Below are 21,848 nucleotides of genomic sequence, written 5' to 3'. Positions count from 1 at the left end.
CCTTCAAATGTGTGTCTAAATAAAGGAAATGAAATTCATTCTATATTGCAGCTGCCAGTGGGATGGCATGTCCCCATGTCAGAGACATTCTGCCTGTGGATTAAGGAGAATAGAAGACCTCCAAGATGAAAGGAAGGGAGCTTAGAAGCAGCTCTTACAACTATTCACCTATTATTTAATACTACACAGATACAAGTAGATGCAGAATTTGTTCCAGAGCCAGAGTCTTCATGTCATCTGGTGTGCAGGAAGATGGTGCCCACCTACAACCCTTTGGATAGGGACCACCATAGTCGCCCTCCTCACTTTGCACTCAAGAAGCAAAAGGATTGGCATCTAGGGACCCCTTGGTCTCTCTCCATTTCTTGCACGCCCAGAGGCGGACATGTCCCAGTTGAAAGCAGAAGGACCAAGGCTGCCTGATCATTTCAGGGTAGGACTAACTTCAGTATTCTTCAGATACAACCTTACTACTCTAAAAGGGCTCCATCCTACAAGGCGCTGAGCCCTTGAGTCCCAATCCAGCAAAGCACCTATGCATATGCTCAACGTTCAAGTCTATGGGACTCCTCTTGTGCTGAAAGCTAAGTACATGCTTTGTTGGATTGGGAGTAGTGTTCAGTCCCTTGCAGGATCAAGCCCTGAATCAAAATTAAAAAGGCTAATGAGCTTGCCAAGGATTTCACCATTGTGAGTCTAGATAATACCATATGAAGTATATTTTTGTCAAATATTCTAGGATTTTATCACTTGCCCGTTGTGTTAAGTATATTTTGCACTTCAAATATTTCTAAAAAGGATTTTCCTTGAGGTTTTAAATTTTAAATGTCAATTCCTTCCATGCCAGCCTGCACTTTCATGAGAGCTTTGATTTCAACTTTATATCATCTTGCTAAGTGTTCCATCGGAATTAAATGAAAGTGACAGCATCCGAATTGGTTGAAGATAATACATTTGGAAAGAGATTATGTAAACTAGTATTATGTTTAATTAATGGATGTCTAAACAGAGACCTGTCTTTGCAAATCCAGTTATAGAAAAAGATAGCTTTGTGAAGGTGTGCCACTAGGCTATTTTCATGCACTTAGGTCTATAAAGAAGGCAAATAAGCAATGTGTCTTTCCCCTGGATGCAGTAGGATATGTTCATCCAGAGCAAAGATGTTGATTTTTAGTTTAACAAAAAAATTATGAAACAAAATAAAATTAGTATAAAACTTGAAAAGAAGATACTCTGAAACCTAAATATAAAGTTTCTATATATCCAATTTCTAACAGCTTACCTTGTAACCTTCCTGTGTGGGCACATAAGGGGACAGATCTTCAGCTGGTATAAACAAAACAGGAGGACTTGTGGCACCTTAGAGACTAACAAATTTATTTGAGCATAAGTTTGTGTGACCATTGCTTATTAGCACAGTAGTGTCTAGGAAATAAACCGCTTGTGTGGACTGGTCTAGGCTAAGGTTGACAGACAGCCCCCCAACCTGAAGCAAATACTCACCAGCAACCACACACCATACGACAAAAACACTAACCCAGGAACCTATCCTTGCAACAAAGCCCGATGCCAACTTTGTCCACATATCTATTCAAGTGACACCATCATAGGACCCAATCACATCAGCCACACCATCAGGGGCTCGTTCACCTGCACATCTACCAACGTGATATATGCCATCATGTGCCAGCAATGCCCCTCTGCAATGTAAATTGGCCAAACCGGACAGTCTCTACGCAAAAGAATACATGGACACAAACCTGACATCAGGAATCATAACATTCAAAAACCAGTGGGAGAACACTTCAACCTCTCTAACCACTCAGTGACAGACTTGAAGGTGGCAATTTTGCAACAAAAAAGCTTCAAAAAACAGACTCCAATGAGAAGCTGCTGAACTTGAATTAATATGCAAATTAGATACAATTAACTCAGGCTTAAACAGAGACTGGGAATGGTTGGGTCATTACACTAATTGAATCTATTTCCCTATGTTAAGTTCTCCTCACACCTTCTATGGGTCATCTTAATTATCACTTCAAAAGTTTTTTTTCTCCTGCTGATGATAGCTCATCTCAATTGATTAGACTCTTCCTGTTGGTATGCATACTTCCACCTTTTCATGTTCTCTGTATGTATAAATATCTCCTGTCTGTGTGTTCCATTCTATGCATCTGAAGAAGTGAGCTGTAGCTCACGAAAGCTCATGCTGAAATAAATTTGTTAGTCTCTAAGGTGCCACAAGTACTCCTGTTCTTTTTGCAGATACAGACTAACACGGCTGCTACTCTGAAACCTAGTATAATTAGTGTTGCTGTAGAAACCTGCACTTTCACATTTCTGATATTTTATTTTTATATTCAATGTGAGTCATAACATTGCATTAGTGTACTTTATGCATTTCAGGTGGGTTTTTCACAAGTGCTCACTGTTAGGGTAACTGTGCTACCACTGAAATCAACTGTAAGAGTCAGTAATGGAAGCAGAGTTAGGCCAGTGAAAAATCCCACTTGTAAATGCTTTGGGGCAGGGCCTATTGTTTCGTATAGGTCTGTATAGCACATAGGAAAATGGGGCCCAACCTGGCTGTGGCCACTAGGCACTTCTGCAATATAAATCTTAAATAAAATAATGAACATTTTTGTGTGGTGCATGCATACTATATGCATGCATAAGGTTTCAGGTCTGGAGCGCCTTATAAATAAAAGTTATATTAAGAACTAATAATGAGGCTATGGTTTCACATAAGTGAACATGGTTATCTTTGCAAAGAGTCTGTTTAAAGCCAGGCATGTTTTGTTTATTTGATTTTCCACCACCACTCTTGTTTAGATGCTGGTTTTGTAATCTGTAAAACCAGAGGAAGTTCTATACCAGAGTGCCTTCTAGTGGTTAAAGGGTACACATCTAAGGTAACATTTGCTAAAGAATTATCCAATATCAACACACAAAATGTCTAGAGATATCACAGTAGGATTATCTCCCTCTGAATCCTATTGTTATCACAAGTAAATCTAGCCACAGATACACACAGTTTAGGCAAGTAGGATGATTATTAACCAAATGAATATGACCAATAGAAAAAAAATGTTTAATACAAAACAAGGTACTGGTCAATCTTGGGCAAATGTTTCAAGTGCTCAGGCAGTCAGCCCATTCTGAAAACACAGGACAGATAATGTCAGTTGGCTAGTGTAATAGCCCAATTCAGCTCACAGTGAACTTTTTGATAGGACATGTTTAAGTGGTATCCACATGTACATGTAGAAAGTTTAGAGAACACTGAACAACTGATTTACAAAACAAGCACACAGATTTCTCTCTCTCACACTCTCTCTGCCTTGGAGTTTTGTGCCGCCAATCACTGTAGTAGCTTAGCTCAAATTGCCAAAGCACAGGGACATTATACAGACTCACAACTAAAGTATTTTTCAGCAATAGTTGATGGAATTTACTGCACTATAATTAGCGACAGCTTTCTGAATTCAACCACACGCCCACCACAAGTACGGTTGCCTCAGCTTCCCATGTCAGTGCCCAGAGCTGTCTCAAATTTAAAACATAGCTAATTTTACCTCAGTTGTGTCTCAGAGTCAGTATTCGACATTTCAGAAGAATAGTGAAAGCTTGAGGGGCATCCTGGTTACTCGGTACTATTCAACCACACATTGGGCAAATCAGCCTTCAACATGGAGTCAGTTCAGGCAGGATAAGGCCTTGCTTAAAAAAAGCAAAGGCCATATATACTCAAGCTATCTAAACAACATTTTTCCTTCACCTTTCCTGAAGGACTTCCATTGTTTGCAATTTACACTTAAAGGGAGAGAGCCTTGTTGCCACTAAATCTACCTTGCACCAGGCCCCTGCTGGGTGTAGTTTCTCCTAGAAAAATAGTTTCTACATGTCATGGAGTGAGCAGGCATAGTTGGCCCCAACTCCCAAGCCCAGAGGATTGCGCCAAATAATTCTTTAGGGTCATTGTTAGCCAAGGCAGTTTACAACATTCCTGGGGCTACTGTGAACTACTCCAGGGGCCAGGCTAAAGCAAAACCAATCCTAAGACTGGGAGGTACAAATGGCTCCTCTGCAACCTCCGCCAATGCACCAAGTACTGTTAAGATCTATCTCAGCAGACTTTGAATCAGGCCTGCTGGCCTGAAAGGCTATTGAAAAAAGTGGAAGATAATAGGGAAGATGTCTGTTTAAATGCATTTATAATTTTCCCCCTCTTATCTCTTTTGGGGGAAGGCCACCATGCTTCAATGGACCAGTATGACATCCTCTTTAAAACAACCTCCTTTATCTAAAATATCTTAAGGAATCTGACCATTATTCAAAACAGTATGGTGCCATAATGGCTAAAGCTATTGTCCAAGTCTAGCTTACACCATAGCAAGGGTCCTGAGTATTCCACAGCCACAGAATTCACCCTTGTCACACAATTTTGACCAAAATGTGACCCTTTAAAAAAAAATACGTTTCTAGACCCAGTAAATGTGAAACAAAATTTAAATGCTTTTAGAAGCATAGTATTGGTATCCTGCCTAGCCCCAGCTTTGTTGAGACCACCTAGCACTACAACATTAGGAGGCATAGATCAGCTTTTACATTCCACTCCTTAGTCCCCGGAGGAAGCTAATGATCCAACCAGCAGACCAAATTCAGTCACGTGCCACCAGAGGCGTATTGTGTATATGCTAAGAAGGCTACAATATTATAAATGTTAAAGAACACATGCACAGAGTGTTAACCAATTCAAAGTTGTCTTCCAGAGTATGCATACAGCCTGAAACAATAGCTCTAAGAAGTCTGAATAGCTCCCATTCATCTCAGTAGACATTAACTTTGAAACCTAACAATAATATTGACATTTAAATTGTTCTAAAACTATTTCATTGATGATCCTTTGAACAGAAAAATCCAGCTCATGTGCTTATCCCACAAGTAGCCAACAATTTTCCCAGGTTATCCTGGATGCCAAAATCCCTGTCTCCTACCTAGCTGCCAAAATCATCAGAATCCCAGTGGCAATATGTAATTATGGCTATAAATGTTATCAGTTTAAAGATGTGGAGCACATTGAATATAGAGGGCAACCCACAATAATGTAAGAATGTAATATCAAATTTGATATGCAAGAGCTGCACTAATTGTATTTTCCATTTTCATATTTAAATTCAAAACACTAAGAACATTATTTCTGTTAAACAAAGCTAAAGAACATCCATTAGCCACAACATTTAAAAAAGGAAATGTTAGTTTTGTCCGATGAGGGTTTCAACGTTCTCCTCTCTACTGGTTCTTTTGGAATTTCCAATTATTATGCTTTGGGGTCAAAAAACCAGCCCACAAACATCACACCTCCTTCAAAAATCACAAGAATAAGACAACCCACCATCAGCAGCACCCAGTGTGGAATTTGGAAAAGGTAACACCACACACAATTAGATAACTTATCTTGCAGTAGGAGCACCTGTAAGTTCTTTTTAAATGAAAAGATGTATAGTTAAGACAAAATATATTGTCAGAATTTAAGGACAGAAGGGACCACTAGATAACCTAGTCTGACCTCCTATATATCACAGGCCGTCACCACCACCTAACCCACAGAGGAAGTAAGACGAAAGCAAATGAGACCCACAGGAGACAAGACGTATGTGCCACAGGCAGAGAATAGGAGGGACCAAGGTGCACCAGTGTAAAAGTGTTCTGTGCCAGCATCCCATTTCAGTCTTCCCCATGATTTTGGTGTAGTAATAATAGACTTTTCACTGCCACTACTGATTCTCGTGTAATTTAATGAGATGAACTGGAAAGAAAGTAATTAGGTGACAAAAACATATTCAATAAGGACAGCTTAGCAGACAATGATGTTGTAGCTGTGTTGGTCCCAGGATATTAGAAAAATAAAAGTGGGTGAGGTAATCTTTTACTGGACCAACCAGTAAAACTCTTTTGGTGAGAGAGACAAGCTTTACACAGAGCTCTTCTTCAGGTCTGTGAAACATACTCAGAGTGTCACAGCTAAGTATTGGTAGACCTCATTCTATGGAATTGTATGGGTCTGATGCATTAGTATTACTGCTACCACATCTGCTTTTATAGTGTGTTACCACAATGATACATCAAGCCTGGGCCAGCAGAACTATAATTTTCAAACATGAATTAGACACACAAGGAGGAGAAAAAGTTCCTCTTGAATAGTACAGAACAGAGGAAGGATAGAATAAGAAGGAGATGAACCAATCCACTACCGAGAAGACAGCTTAAAAGAGAAGGATCCACAGATGCAGTTAAATCAGAACCCCCCTCCTTCCCTAAAGTCTCATACACAGAAACCCGAGAAAGAAAAAAAGAACAGCTGCAGAATCCTCTATAATCCACTATAGAAACAATAACCTTAATGTTTTTTACTTAAGGGAAATAGTCCCTTAAATGTAGTCACCTACAATCTTCTGCATCCCGTTTTTGTCCTGAGGCACAGCCGGCAGTTGTTGCTTTCCGCTAGAAAGCACCATCTTGAAAAATATGAATGAGGCTGGGATTTGGGAATGCTCCCTATTTACAGCATCATATGGTGGTCTAAATGAATAACTGCAGTCTCCAATTGTAATGCACGAAAAACAGATGTTGGCTTATTCTTATCCTGTTTTTATTTATTATTCTTTTCTCCACTACTGGAACATCCCCCTGCAGGCCTGAGAAGGCTCAGGAGGAATGTTGTTTTAGTAGACTTCTATGGTAGGCAGGGGAGGAAAGTCAACAGAAAATAAAACAGACACATGCATATTTTGGAAGATGGGAACAAACTTAGAAAGCTGGGGAAGGCTGGGTGGCCAGGACCTATAAAAGTAGTTTCCAGGCACTAAGCACAGGTCAAAGCACCTCTCTTTTTACAGGTCTTATTGTGCAATTGCAGTTATAGCTTTGAACTCTTTTTTAAACACATTAAGACTTCTTCTGAGAAATAAAAGGCCACTTGTGCCACACAACCACAGTGTAACAGACCTGGAAGTCTAATTACAGTAACTCCTCACTTAACATTGTAGTTATGTTCCTGAAAAATGCGACCTTAAGTGAAATGATGTTAAGCGAATCCAATTTCCCCCATAAGAATTAATGTAAATGGGGGGAGGGGTTAGGTTCCAGGGCAGCTTCCCCTACTCTGCAAGCACCAGGGGCAGGGGGCTCAACCCTCATCCTGCCCACTCCACCCCTTCCCCCAAACCCTCACCCTTGACCCGCCTCTTTTCCCCCCACCAACCTCCTCCCCCTTTACTTTGCACGCAGCGTCCTGGCTCCTCCTCCCCTCCTTTCTAAACACTGAAGACCAGCTGATAGCCGTGTTTGGGAGGCAAGGGAGGGAGTGAGGAGGCATGCCGAGTCCTCACTCCTTGCCCCTCCCTTCTGCCCGGGGCAATCAGCTGGCTTGCGAGGGAGGGGGAGTCTGTGCACCGAGTCCTCGCTCCACCCCCCCCTCCAAAATGCCGCAAGCCAGCTGATTGCCGCAGGCAGGAGGCGGAGGGAGGAGGGAGAAGGCACTGATTCACGGGATCTGCCAGCAGGCGGGAGCTGCTGAGGAGGCGAGGGGGGGAGGTGAAGGGAGGCTGCCAGCTGTGGAGAAAGCAGGCAGCCAAAACAACATAAGAATGGAGCATTGCACAACTTTAAATAAGCATGTTCCCTAACTGATCAGCAACGTAACAACGTAACGTGAGGAGTTACTGTACCTAATATAAAGCTATAGTTGGATGTATCATATTGAGCAGAATTCTTTCTATTGGAAGATTCAAGACACCTATGTTATGAAGTGGGGTCTAGTTCCCTTAACATAGAACTGGACATAAGGAATAGAGCTGATCAAAAATGTTTTGGACACATTTATTCTCAGAAACAGTGTGTCAGGTCAACCAAACTATTTAGAAATTTGGATCAAATTTGGCAAATAGTTTTGGTCAAAAGATATTGAAAAGTCAAAAATATTTGGTTTCAACATTGAAAAGGCAAAATATTTTGACTTTGTTCCAAAAATTCAGCTATGTTTAAAAAAAAATCCAAGAGTAATGCCCAAAAAGTGAAGAGATTTAAAAAAAAACAAACACACATACCATTTCAGGTCAAATGAAACATTTCCTTTTAACCCAAAATAACACTGTTTTTTAGTTTATTTTGATTTTCTTTTCAGTGGCCATCAAGCCAAAATAAACCTACTCTATATTTGCTCAGCTGTATTCAGGAACCCTCTAAGTTCTCATTCTTCTCCTGATTGAAGTCTTTAGCAAGTCACATGGTGCTCTGCCTAAAATTCCCCATTTACAAAATGGGAGAATATTTATCTAGCCTACAGAATTTGGAAGGAACACCGGTAATTAAAAGTCCTTTGAAAACATTAGCTAATGTATTATTATGTTCTCTTTTTTTTTTTTTTTTTTGGTCTTCCAGGGTTACTAGAATTTCTTTCAGTAGGTTCTGGTTATTACTGTTCGTCTTTCCAAGATGCGCTTGCGCGCTCTCTCTCTCCCCCTACCCCTACCCTTCCCTGATTCAGAAGTTTCTCTTCTATAACCTTTCTAATCCTCATGCAGGCTCCTGTTCTTGCATTTACAGTGAATTGATTGCATGGGATTCATCATTTTCTACAGACTGCTCTTGCCTTTGCTATTATGTAGAGAAGCTAATCCCTTCATAATTTGTGGACCAGCTAGAGAGAGGCATTTCCCCCTTTCAGGTTTTTATGTGATTTCCTTTTGGAGACATTTCATGTGAATGAAGAGGTGCCAAATTAATTTGATTTACAGTCAGTCCTTGGGCTCCATTTCTATCTAACACCTTGATTTTATATTCCATACTTATAGTGAATATTCATCCCATGCTGTTCTTTCACATCTTCTTTGGTGGCTACAGACTGGGGATATCCAAAAGTCAAAAGGGCAAATTGACAAAGATGCTACTCAGAGCTAATCTAGAGCATAAGTAGAGAGGTTCTATCCAGTAGTGCTAATCACAAATCAATCAAAAGTCTGTCAGCACCTCTCCCCCCTAAAAAAAAAAATTAAAAGAATGCATTTTAGGAGATTTTATTCTCTTTCTAGGCTTTGATCCTTTAGGGTTCACATTTTTGAGCTAGGCATAACCATGAAGGCTAGAAACTATTTTTAATATGAAAGATGATTTTTCTGTAATAACTCAGCTCTAGAAACAAGGGCTTTAAGAAAGGCACCTAATATTATTAGGCTCACAGTAAGATCCTGAATGCTGACAACACTGTAGTAATGGACATAAAATAGGGTAAACCCTGCCTACAGACGAGTCCCCATGACATCTCACTTTATAAAAAAATTTTTAAAAAAAGATACTCTTTTGCATCCATAGCATAACCATAAGACCTCCATTCTGTATTAACCAATTATCTTTATCCCCTTTAGAAGTAGATTATTGCATTTTAAAAAAAAAACAACCAGTTAGCATATTGCAGTACAGTGATTGCAGATCTATCATAAGAGCAAAACCAGAGTAAGAATCTTGCCGCTCAGTCAAAATTCTAACCCACCCCTGTGCAGAATCCAAAATTGACTAAAATGTGTTTGCAAATGCAACCTGTAAGCGTCCAGTGTGGGGGCTCGGCCGTCTCAGGTGCGGCCGGGAGCCAGGCCGCGTCACTACACGGCCTAAATCCGCAAGTCAGTCTCCGAAGGTCCATGGGCTCAGACCCTCAGGCAGGGGCTGAGCACACAGAGTCAGTGGTTTAAGCCCCAGGCCCTCAGTCAGGGTGGGGCAGCAAACAGCAGTTCTAGCTCAGACCCTCAGGCAGGGGCTGAGCAAACAGAGTCAGTGGTTTAAGCCCCAAGCCCTCAGTCAGGGCGGGGCAACCAACAGCAGTTCTAGGCTCAGATCCTTGGCAGGGGCTGAGCACACAGAGTCAGTAATGTAGGCCCAGGCCCTCAATCAGGGTGGGGCAGCAGAACAGCAGTTCTAGGCTCAGACCCTCAGGCAGGGCTGAGCAGCAGCAACAGTTCAGGGCTCAGGTCCTTGGCAGGAGCTGAGCAACCAGTCGGTAAGCCCAGACTTCTCCGTCTGAGCGCTGGGGTGAGGGGGAGACTGCCACCCGGGGCCCTAACAGCAGCAGTTAGTCTGCTGCTGGGTCGGTGGGGTCCTGACCGCAACACACCGACATCGGCTCAACGTCTGCTGTAACCAGACTGGGGTCAGCTACCCCCGGCTACTTTCCATTTCCCCCTCCATGGGTACCTGCTCAGTACAGGTGTCCGGCGCTGGGTCCCACACCATGGGCTCCTTGTCATGCTGAGTGTCGGCTAGCTCGGGCTGCTCCTCAGGACACGGGTCGGGGTTACGCTCGGGTCGCTCCTCGGGATACCGGGCCCAGGGAAGGCTCGGCCAGTCCTCCTCGGGGTACCGTGCTCGGGGAAGGCTCGGCCAGTCCTCCTCGGGGTACCGTGCTCGGGGAAGGCTCGGTCCAGCAGGAGCTCGGTCAGGAGCGTCTGTCCTCTCCGGCCGCCGGGCTGCAACTGAGCGCTGGGCCGGGGCTTTTATACTTCCTGTCCCGCCCCTTGACTTCCAGGGGGCGGGGCCAGGCGGCAATGGCTCCGCCCACTGTGGCGGCTGTTCTGGCTCCTCCCTCTCAGGTGTGGCCGGGAACCAGACCACCTCACTACACAACCTGACTCAAGATCATTATTCTTCTTAGCTATGCCTGGGTGAAGTTCACTTCTTTGTGGAGGACCAGCACAATGCAATCCCCACAATCTCAAGATGTAAGCTTTGTCTGGTAGAGGAGGAGGAGGAGGAGGAAAGGCTCCTCCATAAAGGGTTCTCCCCAAATTCAGTTCATGGCAACAGCAGACTGCGCATATTTTGTTGCGGTGGGATTCCGCTCATTCCAGACTGGATTAGTTACATCCACAGCACACTTTGAAATAAGAGCCCAAACAGATTATGCCTATCAATGGCAGCATCGAATGCACATAAGGGTCTGGAAGTCCCTGTTGGGGAGGATAATTCAGTGGTTTATACATGCTAAACTCTTCGTTTATCCCTTCCTTCAGGATCCAGCAACCAAGCCACATATATTGGTGACTAGATGCCCTGGCATAATATGTGCCTGTGGCACACAGGCAGATGGCCGCTTCCACAAGTTCACTGCTGGGCTCAGTGGGAAGACAACTCTGAGTCGATATGGATGGGGGGCACACTCTGGGGGGAGTAGATGCCCTTTTGCATTTATTGGCCAGGGGATGTTGGTCTATGAGCAGATGAATGGGTCAGGCAAGCTGGTGTATGGATCTGTGGGCATTAGGCCTACAGGCAGGCAGCCTGTTCCCCTGGAGGTTCACAGCTAGACCTTGACAGTGAGAGGATTCTGAGCTGGCATAACAAGAGGGACATGCCTGGGGACAGGCTGATACCTCCCTTGTATTCTTTGGAAGCAAAGTAGCAGTCACTGGACAGGATTATTGTACCGCTGGGTGAAAGCTATTTGGGGTTTTGTAAGAGGGTTGACTTAATCATTAGGGCAAAGAGATTTAGGATAGATGCAGGTCCTTTTCCTGTGACTGTAAACAGGTCTGAAATACTGCAGTGGAGGGTATAGCAGGGAGCCATCAGGCCTCCGTGGGCTGACAAGGCCAGAAGATGGGTAAATCATCATCAAGTGGCTAAATCTGTACATGAATGAGGAGGGTCAATAGTTACCTCTAAAAACACATTTGGAAGCAGAGTTATTCAGAGACGATGGGTTATGGGTTACCCAAGGAAGGGCTATATTTTTGGCTATTAGGGAGAGAACTGTTAGCCATCTGGGAATCCAGGTTGGGATTGATGGGGGGGCGGGGGGGAGTAGGAGAAGGCAGCCATTTGCTGCTGCCTCCTGGTGGCAGATGTCCAGTACAGGTATTCATACCACAAGGAGTCCCGCTTCCTGATAAACGAGAATTGAAGTGGAGTTAGAGGAAAGCATCCTTAAACCGGCTATGGAATGGGACTAGGGCGCCTAATGTCTGGTACAGTAAAGAAATGGCACCTTCAACCTTGTGTAAGGGGAGGGTGGTGTGGTCCCAGCCCCCCCCCAAAAAACCTAATAGTACCTTAGATACAAGTGATCATGACTTGATCATATTTATAAATGTATAAACAGAATAAAGTTGAGACCAGTAATATATATACACACTTGGCAATTTAAAAGGGCTAATTTCACAAAGTTGAAAACAATGAGCCAAATCATCGAGGAGAAAGAATTTAATCAGAAATATATGAATGATCATTAGAAATTAAGAACATTTTACTAGATGCCCAAAAAGCCACAAGCAAGGAAGGTGGTATATTGGTTACAAAACTGACCTGATTTAGAGGGGAAGAGAAGGACAAATAACTATAACAAATGGAAGAAAAGGGAAACTAATAGTAATTAATATAAATCAGAACCTAGGAATTTGATAAGGGAAGCAAATGGACACATGGAGAAAACTAAGGTTTTTTTAAATATATTAGAAAGAAAAAAGAATACTAACCATGGTATTTGTCCATTACCAGATGGAAATGGGAGAATTATCAATAATGCAGAAGCTGGAGAAGTGTTTAATAAATATTTCTGTTCTGTATTTGGGGGGAAGTGATGATGTCATCTTATATACGAGAACACAATTCCACTAGTATCTCAGGAAGATGTTCAACAGCAGCTGTTAAAATTAGAAGGTCCACATCACTTGCATCCAAAAGTTTCCAAACAGCTGGCTGAGGAGCTTGCTGGACTATTAATGTTGACTATCCACAAGTTCCAGAAGACTGGAAGTAAATTAATATTGTGCCAATATTTTAAAAGGATAGATGGGATAATCCAGGTAATTTTTGGCCTATCAGGGTACATCGAGTCTCAGAGTCCAGGTCAATTGACTCAGGCTGGCAGGAATAAAAATAGCAGGGTAGAAGTTCAGGCTAGGGCCTGGGCTCTGAGACCCATCCATCCCAACTCACAGGCTTTCAGAGCCTGGGCTACATCTACACTGTTACTATTAGTCCAGCAACACAAACCCCACAAGCTCAAGTGAGCTGACCTGGGCCAGGTTTTTTAAATGCAGTGTAGATGTAACCCTGTATCTAACATCAGCCCCAGGCAGGATAATGGAGTGGCTGATATGAGACTTGATTAATGAAGAATTAAAGGAGAGTAAGAGAGTTAATGCCAATCAACATGGGTTTATGGAAAATAGATTGTCAAACTAACTTGATATCTTTTTTATGATATTACAAGTTTGATTGATAAAGGAATTGAGGCAATATACTTACACTTATCTTAAAGCATTTGAGTTGGTACCGCACTGACCTTTTGATTTAAAAACTACAATGATATAAAATTAACATAGCCCAAATTAAATGGATTAAAAGCTGGCTAACTGATTAGTTACACTGAGACCTAACAGGGAATCATCACTGAACGGGAATGTTTCTAGTGGGGTCCCACAGTGATTGGTTCTCGACCCTCCCTATTTAACATTTTTATCAATGAGTGGGGGGAAAAAAATCAATTAAGTTTGCAGTCAGCGCAGTTATTCCAGATTTACACAGTTGTAAAATAAATCAGAATCTGAACCCATATTGTGTTATTAGCAGAAAAAAACATTAACTGGATTTTATGGGATTTGTACATTTAAATATATATTTTTTTAATTCTGACAAGAATTTGGAAGTTGTAAAAGAACCAAATTGCTAAAATTTATTCGTGCTGGGTGAAAAATAATGAAGCCACCAGAGAGTTTATGCAAGTATTGTCTAGGCCTGCACACTGTAGAATGGACACCAGAGTCTGACTAGCAATTTAAATGGGCTGGGGAAACGCAGAGAGCAGAATGGCATTTGTTAGTAAACAGAGAAGCTGTTGTTCCTATGGGTTCCCAATAAAAGAAAACATTAAAACAGCTCCTCTGCTGCTTTCAGCAAGATGCAACACTGGGGCACTGTACCAGGAATAGCAACACATACAGAAACCTACTTGGGCTTAAACCACTATTCATTTATATACGCTGCATTCCCCGGTACCTCGCTCAATACCCACCCACTGTATTAATTTTGTATTTTCCAGGTCTCTCTCTCTGTACCCCTGGGTATTTCTACCAGACAGTGACCAGATACTAAGCAGAATTAAACACTAGCAGAGCCCTCATGCAGTGACTGAACTTGCTACGTACATATATGACACATACCATCTCATCTGTGGCGCACACCACCACCTTCATTGTCTGCAGATAGTAACTCTGCCAGATTAACTAAACCAAAGCCACTTCCTGATTGAGCTACCAGGACCTATACTGAGTTTTCCTCCACTGGAATCAGTTATATCCATCATGACTCACTCATTTTGTGTACACATGTATATATTATATGCACATTATGTGTGCGTGCCTGCATACTCTACACCAGTGGTTCTCAATCTTTCCAAACTACTATACCCCTCTCAAGAGTCTGATTTCAGCCCCAGGTGGCAGGGCTTGGGTTTTGGCTTCCTGTGGTGTGGTGCCCCAAGCAATTGCCCTGCTTGCCACCGCCTAATGTTAGCCCTGCATGTGCAACCCCCTTAAACCCATCCCATGACTCCAGCTTGAGAAACACTGAATAGTATATAGAGCAGTATAAACAAGTCATTGTCTGTATGAAATTTGAGTTTGTACTGACTTTGCTAGTGCTTTTTACGTAGCCTGATGCGAAACTAAGCAAATATCTAGATGCGTTGACGTACCCCCTAGAAGACCTCTATGTACCCCCAGTGGTATCCCTACCCCTGGTTGAGAACCACTTCTCTACACGTCAATAGACACCAGGTTATTGTATATGTTCAATACATCTCATCGGCACTCATTTATAAAAGTCACATTGCATCTGCAAACATGTAGCTTCACGTTACTTACACATACTGCTAATTTTGAATGTAAGTTGCCATGTAAGCATTTAGAGGTTCCTCTTTAGCATTTAGGAACACCTCTTTATAACGATGGTCCCAAAAAGTGACTCATCTGAGTAAGGAGTGCAGAGTTTGTCCCCCAGGGAGATCATAGTTACATTTTTTTACCTGGTAGTGTAGAAGTACTAAGAAACAGCACAATTTACAAAAATATCTGAACTGTTAAGAACTTAACTATGTTGTTCCCGTCATATAAAAGGTTGTAGGTTTTCACTATTTATTGTGTGTTACTTTTCCAAGTCCCATAGAAGTCAACTCAACTACATGTAACTACACCATCTGGGGTTAGGTACTGAGATTTTTTTTCTTTTAAACCAACATTCATTCTCCTGGGTTTCAGCCTCAGAGATGACACTAAATGAACACAAACAAAAATAGATGCATTAGGTGATGTACCCCAGTTTCATGCAAACGGTAACATCCGCCGGTGCAAATCATGACCAGTTTTGCCAGGCTAGGCTAGGGATTTGTACTGGTGCAGCTACGCTGACAGCTGTCCATGGTGGCTTAAAAAACACACACCCACCAATCTCACTTCAGAGAAGTGCTTAGTTTTCTCCTTTTTAGCCAGTATAGTTGCTGAGCATTAGCTAACACATTTTGGTAATAGAAATGGGGATTGTAAAATACACTAGTTTCATGGAATACTCTGGTGGTGAAAGAACCTCCAGCAGTGCTGTAATCTACCCTTTTCCTCTTCTTATAAAACAGAAAGAGTAGGCAAAGAATGACAAGAAGTTCTTCCATATCTTGAGGATACATACATATTCATCTTTCTATTATGGCTCATTAAAAATCTCTAGCCTCCACCGACAAAAGAACCTCACAGCAGCAACCCTCTTGTTTAAAAGCATATGAGAGTTAACCTGCAAGATCCTGCAAGTCTGACCTTTATAATACTAAAGAGTTTAAACATCCCACTGGACCTGATCTGGTTGGAAGTTATTTTGTTAAAATGAAAACTGACTAGAAACAAGCAGGAAGTCCCGAAAATAATGTTTTATCGTAAGGACACTAAGTAGTTACTTGTATTATCATCAGCTGTGTTTCTCCCCACCCCTTTCCTCATACAGCCATTTTAGAGCTCACTGTGGTAACCAGCTGTTTTTGAATTAGAATGGTTTTAAATCAGCTGCAAATATCTCAACATTGATATCTATAAAAATTCTGGAACCATTTGTAGGGTGGGACACTGCTCAATGTAAGTAAGGATATGAGACTGTGGCCCTAAATTATAAACTTGTATATCATTTTGCACAAGACCTTCTAATAAACAAACTAGGGAAATCCAATCTAGATGGAGCTACTATGAGGTGGGTGCATAACTGGTTGGAAAACCATTCCCAGAGAGTAGTTATCAGTGGTTCACAGTCATGCTGGAAGGGCATAACAAGTGGGGTGCTGCAGGGATCAGTTCTGGGTCCAGTTCTGTCAAATATCTTCATCAATGATGTAGATAACGGCATAGAGAGTACACTTATAAAGTTATAAAGATAATACTAAAATTAAAAATGATCTGGACAAACTGGAGTAATGGTTGAAGTAAATAGGATGAAATTCAATGAGGACAAGTGCAAAATCAGTTGTATGCATGCAAAATGGGAAATGACTGCCTCGGACGGAGTACTGCGGAAAGGGATCTGGGGGTCTACAGAGAGGGTTCATCCCTCTCCGGGGCAATGGGGAACCACACTGCCTCCCTTAGTCCTTGCACGGCCCCTTGGGGAATCAGGAGTCCTGGCTCAAGCTGTCTGGCAGGGGGCTGAGCACACGCAGGTAACAATTAACAGATAACTAGCCCAGGCCCTGGGTCAGGGCAGGGAAGTAAAGAGTCCAAGGCACAGGCCCTCAGGCAGGGCTGAGCAAACACAGGTAAATAGCGCACCCAGGCTTCAGGCTCCAAGCAGCCTGGGAGAGGGGAGACTGCCATCCACATGTTGGGTGGGGGGGGGGAAAAAAAGGGGGACGCAGGCCCTCCTACTCCACTGCATCCCAGCCCGGGGCTCTAGCAGCAGCAGAAGGCCCGCTGCTGTGTCAGTGGGGATCCTGGCCACAACACACTGACATGGGTTCCATCTGTGTTGCAGCCAGACTCAGGTCAGCTTCCCCCGGGCTACTTCCCAACTAGAGGTACCTGGGTCAAGGTGGTGTCCTCAGGGGGGGCCGATCACCACTGGATCCTTGGGGTAGGCTCAGCGACTCTCCCACACGCGGGTCCGTGTCGAGTATTGGCTGGTCAGAGCAGTCTCCAGGTCCACCGCTGCCTGCTAGAGTCTTCCACGCGGGAGCTGGGCTGGAGGTGTCTGGCCTCTCCAGCAGCTGCCTCTCGAGTGAGCTCTGGGGTTGAGCTCTTATACTTCCTGTCCAGCCTCTCACTCTCTGGGGGGTGGGCTTGGAGTGCTCTGGCTCCACCCATTCTGGTGTCCGGCAGAGCTTGTCCCTCTCCGAGGCATTGGAGAACCACACCGCCTCCCTACAGGGTCAGAGTGGATCATAAGCTAAATATGAGTCAGTGTAACACTGTTGCAAAAAAAGCAAACATCATTCATATATAATATTTATTATTATTATTATATGAGAATGACATTCTGGATGTCATTAGAGGAGGTTTTGGAACACATTGATAAACTAAGCACTAATAAGTCACCAGGATCAGATGGTATTCACCCAAGAGTTCTGAAGGAACTCAAATATGAAATTGCAGAACTACTAACTGTAGTTTGTAACCTATCATTTAAATCAGCTCCAATACCAAATGACTGGAAGATAGCCAACGTGATGCCAATTTTTAAAAAGGGCTCCAGAGGTGATCTCGGCAATTACAGGCTGGTAAGCCTGACTTCAGTACTGGGCAAACTGGTTGAAACTATATAAATGAACATAATTTGTTGGGGGAAGAGTCAACATGTAAAGGGAAATCATGCCTCCCCAATCTACTAGAATTCTTAGAGGGGGGTCAACAAGCATGTGGACAAGGCAGATCCAGTGTACTTAAATTTTCAGAAAACCTTTGACAAGATCCCTCACCAAAGGCTATTAAGCAAAGTAAGCTGTCATGGGATAAGAGGGAAGGGCCTCTCGTGGATTGGTAACTGGTTAAAAGAAAGGAAACAAAGGGTAGGTATAAATGGTCAGTTTTGAGAATGGAGAGAGGTAAATAGTGGTGTCCCCCAGGGGTCTGTAATGGGACCAGTCCTATTCAACATATTCATAAGTGACCTGGAAAAAGGGGTAAACAGTGAGGTGGCAAAATTTGCAGATGATACAAACTACTCAAGATAGTTAAGTCCCAGGCAGACTGTGAAGAGCTACAAAAGGCTCTCTCAAAACTGGGTGACTGGGCAACAAAATGGCAGATGAAATTTAATGTTGATAAATGCAAAGTAATGCACATTGGAAAAACATAATCCCAACTATACATATAAAATGATGGGGGCTAAATTAGCTGTTACCACTCAAGAAAGAGATCTTGGAGTCATTGTGGGTAATTCTCTGAAAACATCCACTCAATGTGTAGCAGCAGTGAAAAAAGTGAACACAATGTTGGGAATCATTAAGAAAGGGATAAAAAAATATATTGCCTCTATATAAATTCATGGTATGCCCACATCTTGAATACTGCGTGCAGATGTCGTTGCCCCATCTCAAAAAAAGATACATTGGAATTGGAAAGAGTTCAGAAAAGGACAACAAAAAATGATTAGAGGTATGGAACAACTTCCATATGAGGAGAGATTAATAAGACTGGGGCTTTTCAGCTTGGAAAAGAGTTGACTAATGGAGAGGCAGGGGGGAATAGGACTGAGGTTGTTACAAGGAGGAGGGAGAAGATTTGTTCTTCTTAGCCTTTAAGGATAGGACAAGCAGCAATGGGATTAAATTGCAGCAAGGGAGGTTTAGATTGGACATTAGAAAAAAATTCCTAACTGTCAGAGTGGTTAAGCACTGAAATGAATTGCCTAGGAAGGTTGTGGAATCTCCATCATTGGAGATTTTTAAGAGCAGGTTAGACAAACACCTGTCAGGGATGGCCTAGATAATACTTAGTCATGCCATGAATGCAGGGGACTAGACGAGATGACGTCGAGGTCCCTTCCAGTCCTATGATTATCTTCAAAAAATGAACAGTCTTTTTACTGATGAATGTGTGACTTGTCTGTTGAATGATCTCATGTTTTAGATGTTAGTGGGTTTTTGGCAAATCTGAAAGCAAACTCAAGAGTACAGCTTTGATTTTGGTATACATGATGATGCAGAACTGTATATGACAGAGGGCCAAAGCTCTTGAAATCAGCTATGCTACTGTCACCTGAGAAAGGTACAGTTAATTGCAGCACACATTAACAAGCTTGATTGTACTGAAAGAGTATTCAGTGTTAGTATTTTTACTTCTGTTAATTACACACAAAATATCTTGATGTTCACTGTTTCAAGAGTGTACGTGTTTACAATAGCACTTCATAAAGCATAATTTACAAGCAGCTACTTAAATGCAATGGGCCAAATCCACCTCTGTTGTAACTCCACAGAAGTCAATAGCTTTATACAGGGATGAACTGGACTCCATTTGTTTTACTGCCTGTTTCATTGAACATTTGGCTTCTCTTGGGAATTGTACTGTTGCAAATTTAACAGCTTTCACTAACATCCTCTGTTCCTTTAGCATAAACATTTCAAAGTCAGGCTGAGGTTAAATACTGATAGAGACCATGTGTAACAAAACAAGCCTAGAGTCCAAAGAAAGGTGGCTAAACTGTCTCATACTGCCTTCCCATTTTCCCCTGGTTCTGTGAGCGGAGTCTAGCAGTGTGCAGAGCAGCAAAATTCATAGATCTGCAGTCAATCTTAGATCAGACTGAAATCAGTGCAGGTGGCATGCTGGCTGATGTTTAAGGAGAGAGAGCAGGTTAGCTAATTTACAGAATAGTTTCTGCCAGCTGTAATTTCAGCCTCTGAATGCTCTGGAAATTGCGTTCAAAACACTTGGGTTCGGGAGGGTGAACAGGTTGGCTAAAACTGCAGTGTGAAACATAGAATGACAAAGTATCTTTGCACCCCTCCTCTACCCCCTTCTATTTTTAATTCCTTCTTGAAAATATTTTGTGTGTGTGTGTGTGTGTGTGTGTGTGTGTGTGTGTGTGTGTGTGTGTGTATATAACAGATGTGCAAGCAATGAAATTCTTTGTTTGCAAAGTTTTCAGATACACTTTTAAATTGCTCAGGCTTTTCATTTTTCATTTTTCAAATTTCCCCTCTCAAAAGTCTACTATGTACAGCATTACCTGAAACCACCTACCTACAGCTTTGGTTTCATTCGGTTCTACTAGCCTAATCCACCTTGGAAAGCAAAAAATTGTTCTCCATCTTCTGTATAGTTTTAGATACTATTATAATGTGTACATCATATTGAACTGCAGGCCTTTCCTTTACAATTCTTATACAGTACTTTACAGTTACCGTGTGTACATCTAGCATTTTTCGGCCTTAACATGATTTTTACATACAGTAGAACCTTACAGTTCCAAACTGACCAGTCAACCACACCCCTCATTTGGAACCGGAAGTACACAATCAGGCAGCAGCAGAGACAAAGGGGCTGGGAGGAGGCAAATACAGTACAATGTTAAATGTAAACTACTAAAGAAAATAAAGGGAAAGTTTAAAAAAAGATTTGACAAGATAAACTGTTCGTGCTTGTTTCATTTAAATTAAGATGGTTAAAAGCAGGTTTTCTCTTCTGCATAGTGAAGTTTCAAACCTGTATTAAGTCAATGTTCACTTGTAAACTTTTGAAAGAACCATAACATGTTCAGAGTTATGAACATTTCAGAGTTATGAACATCCATTCCCAAGGTGTTTGTAATGTAGTAACATACACAGCACTACTGCATAGGTTTTAAGAACATTCTTCCTTTCAGTTTGTGAAATTAATGTAAATTCACATAGTTAATATTAGTATTAACTATGAACTAGGCCCCATCTCCCAGAGTCCAAATTCTGCACCACCACATGACGTAGACCACATCTGCTCAGATGAGTAAGCGCAGACCCTCAGCTTTCATTCCAGTGGGAGTTTGGCCTATATAAGAACTGCAGAATTTGGCCCAAAAGGAAGCAGCTACTATTGATAAAGAAAAAGTAGTAACAGAACATTAAGAACAGCTGCTATATATATACAAGTCACACATTCTTATGAATATTCAGTAAAGAAAGAAAGAAAGGAGCAGCAAGCATATATTGCCTGACTGAATTTAAAAAACAAACAAACAAAAAAAGCAGTGAGTGTTAGCAACATATCAGATCCCAACATCAGGATTACAACCGTACTGTGTCAGGCAGTGGGGAAAAATTTCACTGGTAGAGTGAAATGGATGAAGTTTGCCATGTCTCCATTTGGCAATATACATCATTTAAAACAAACTAAAAAAATCCACACCCCTACATAAATGAGAAAAGTATCAGATCTGCAACCAGATGAGATTTAGGACAGGGCACAGAACGCTATATTGTCAGCAGATTCTGAATCAGGAAATAGCCCATTTCTGCTTATGGATGCAACCCAGGACCAAGACCATGTGCTGACTGTCCAGAGAGTCAAATCCAAAACTTTGAAGAAGCACAGATGTCAAGGTCAGGTACGTCTATCCCCAGTTGTATGCATTTGTGCCAGTGGGTTAAATTTAGCTTGTGCTTCCGTAAACTGTTTTCCTCACATAATGGGAGGAAGCTGCCTTTTCATTTTAAGAGGCAAAGAAGGTCATCAATACTGGTGTTGGGATATATAGTAGTATATGTTGCAATACATTATAGGCCATATGGGCCTGGTATAAATGCTGTAAGCTGGACATGGGTATGTGAGTTGTGTGTTGACAACTGAAGC

At 42.2% G+C, this 21,848-nt stretch overlaps 1 long non-coding RNA gene across 1 annotated transcript in view; it reads right to left on the bottom strand.

The window, feature by feature from the left end:
* Window positions 1–21,848, bottom strand: part of LOC123349238 — an 89,631-nt gene that overhangs the window by 52,195 nt on the left and 15,588 nt on the right. The window contains exon 2 of the long non-coding RNA XR_006573431.1: window positions 17,103–17,441. This is a non-coding gene — a long non-coding RNA (uncharacterized LOC123349238). The remainder of the gene's footprint in view (window positions 1–17,102; window positions 17,442–21,848) is intronic.

The sequence above is a fragment of the Mauremys mutica genome, chromosome 14, assembly GCF_020497125.1.
Source record: "Mauremys mutica isolate MM-2020 ecotype Southern chromosome 14, ASM2049712v1, whole genome shotgun sequence".
NCBI lineage: Eukaryota > Metazoa > Chordata > Testudines > Geoemydidae > Mauremys > Mauremys mutica.
Note: the sequence above shows the minus strand (reverse complement) of the source record. Positions and strands in the feature narration are given on the sequence as shown.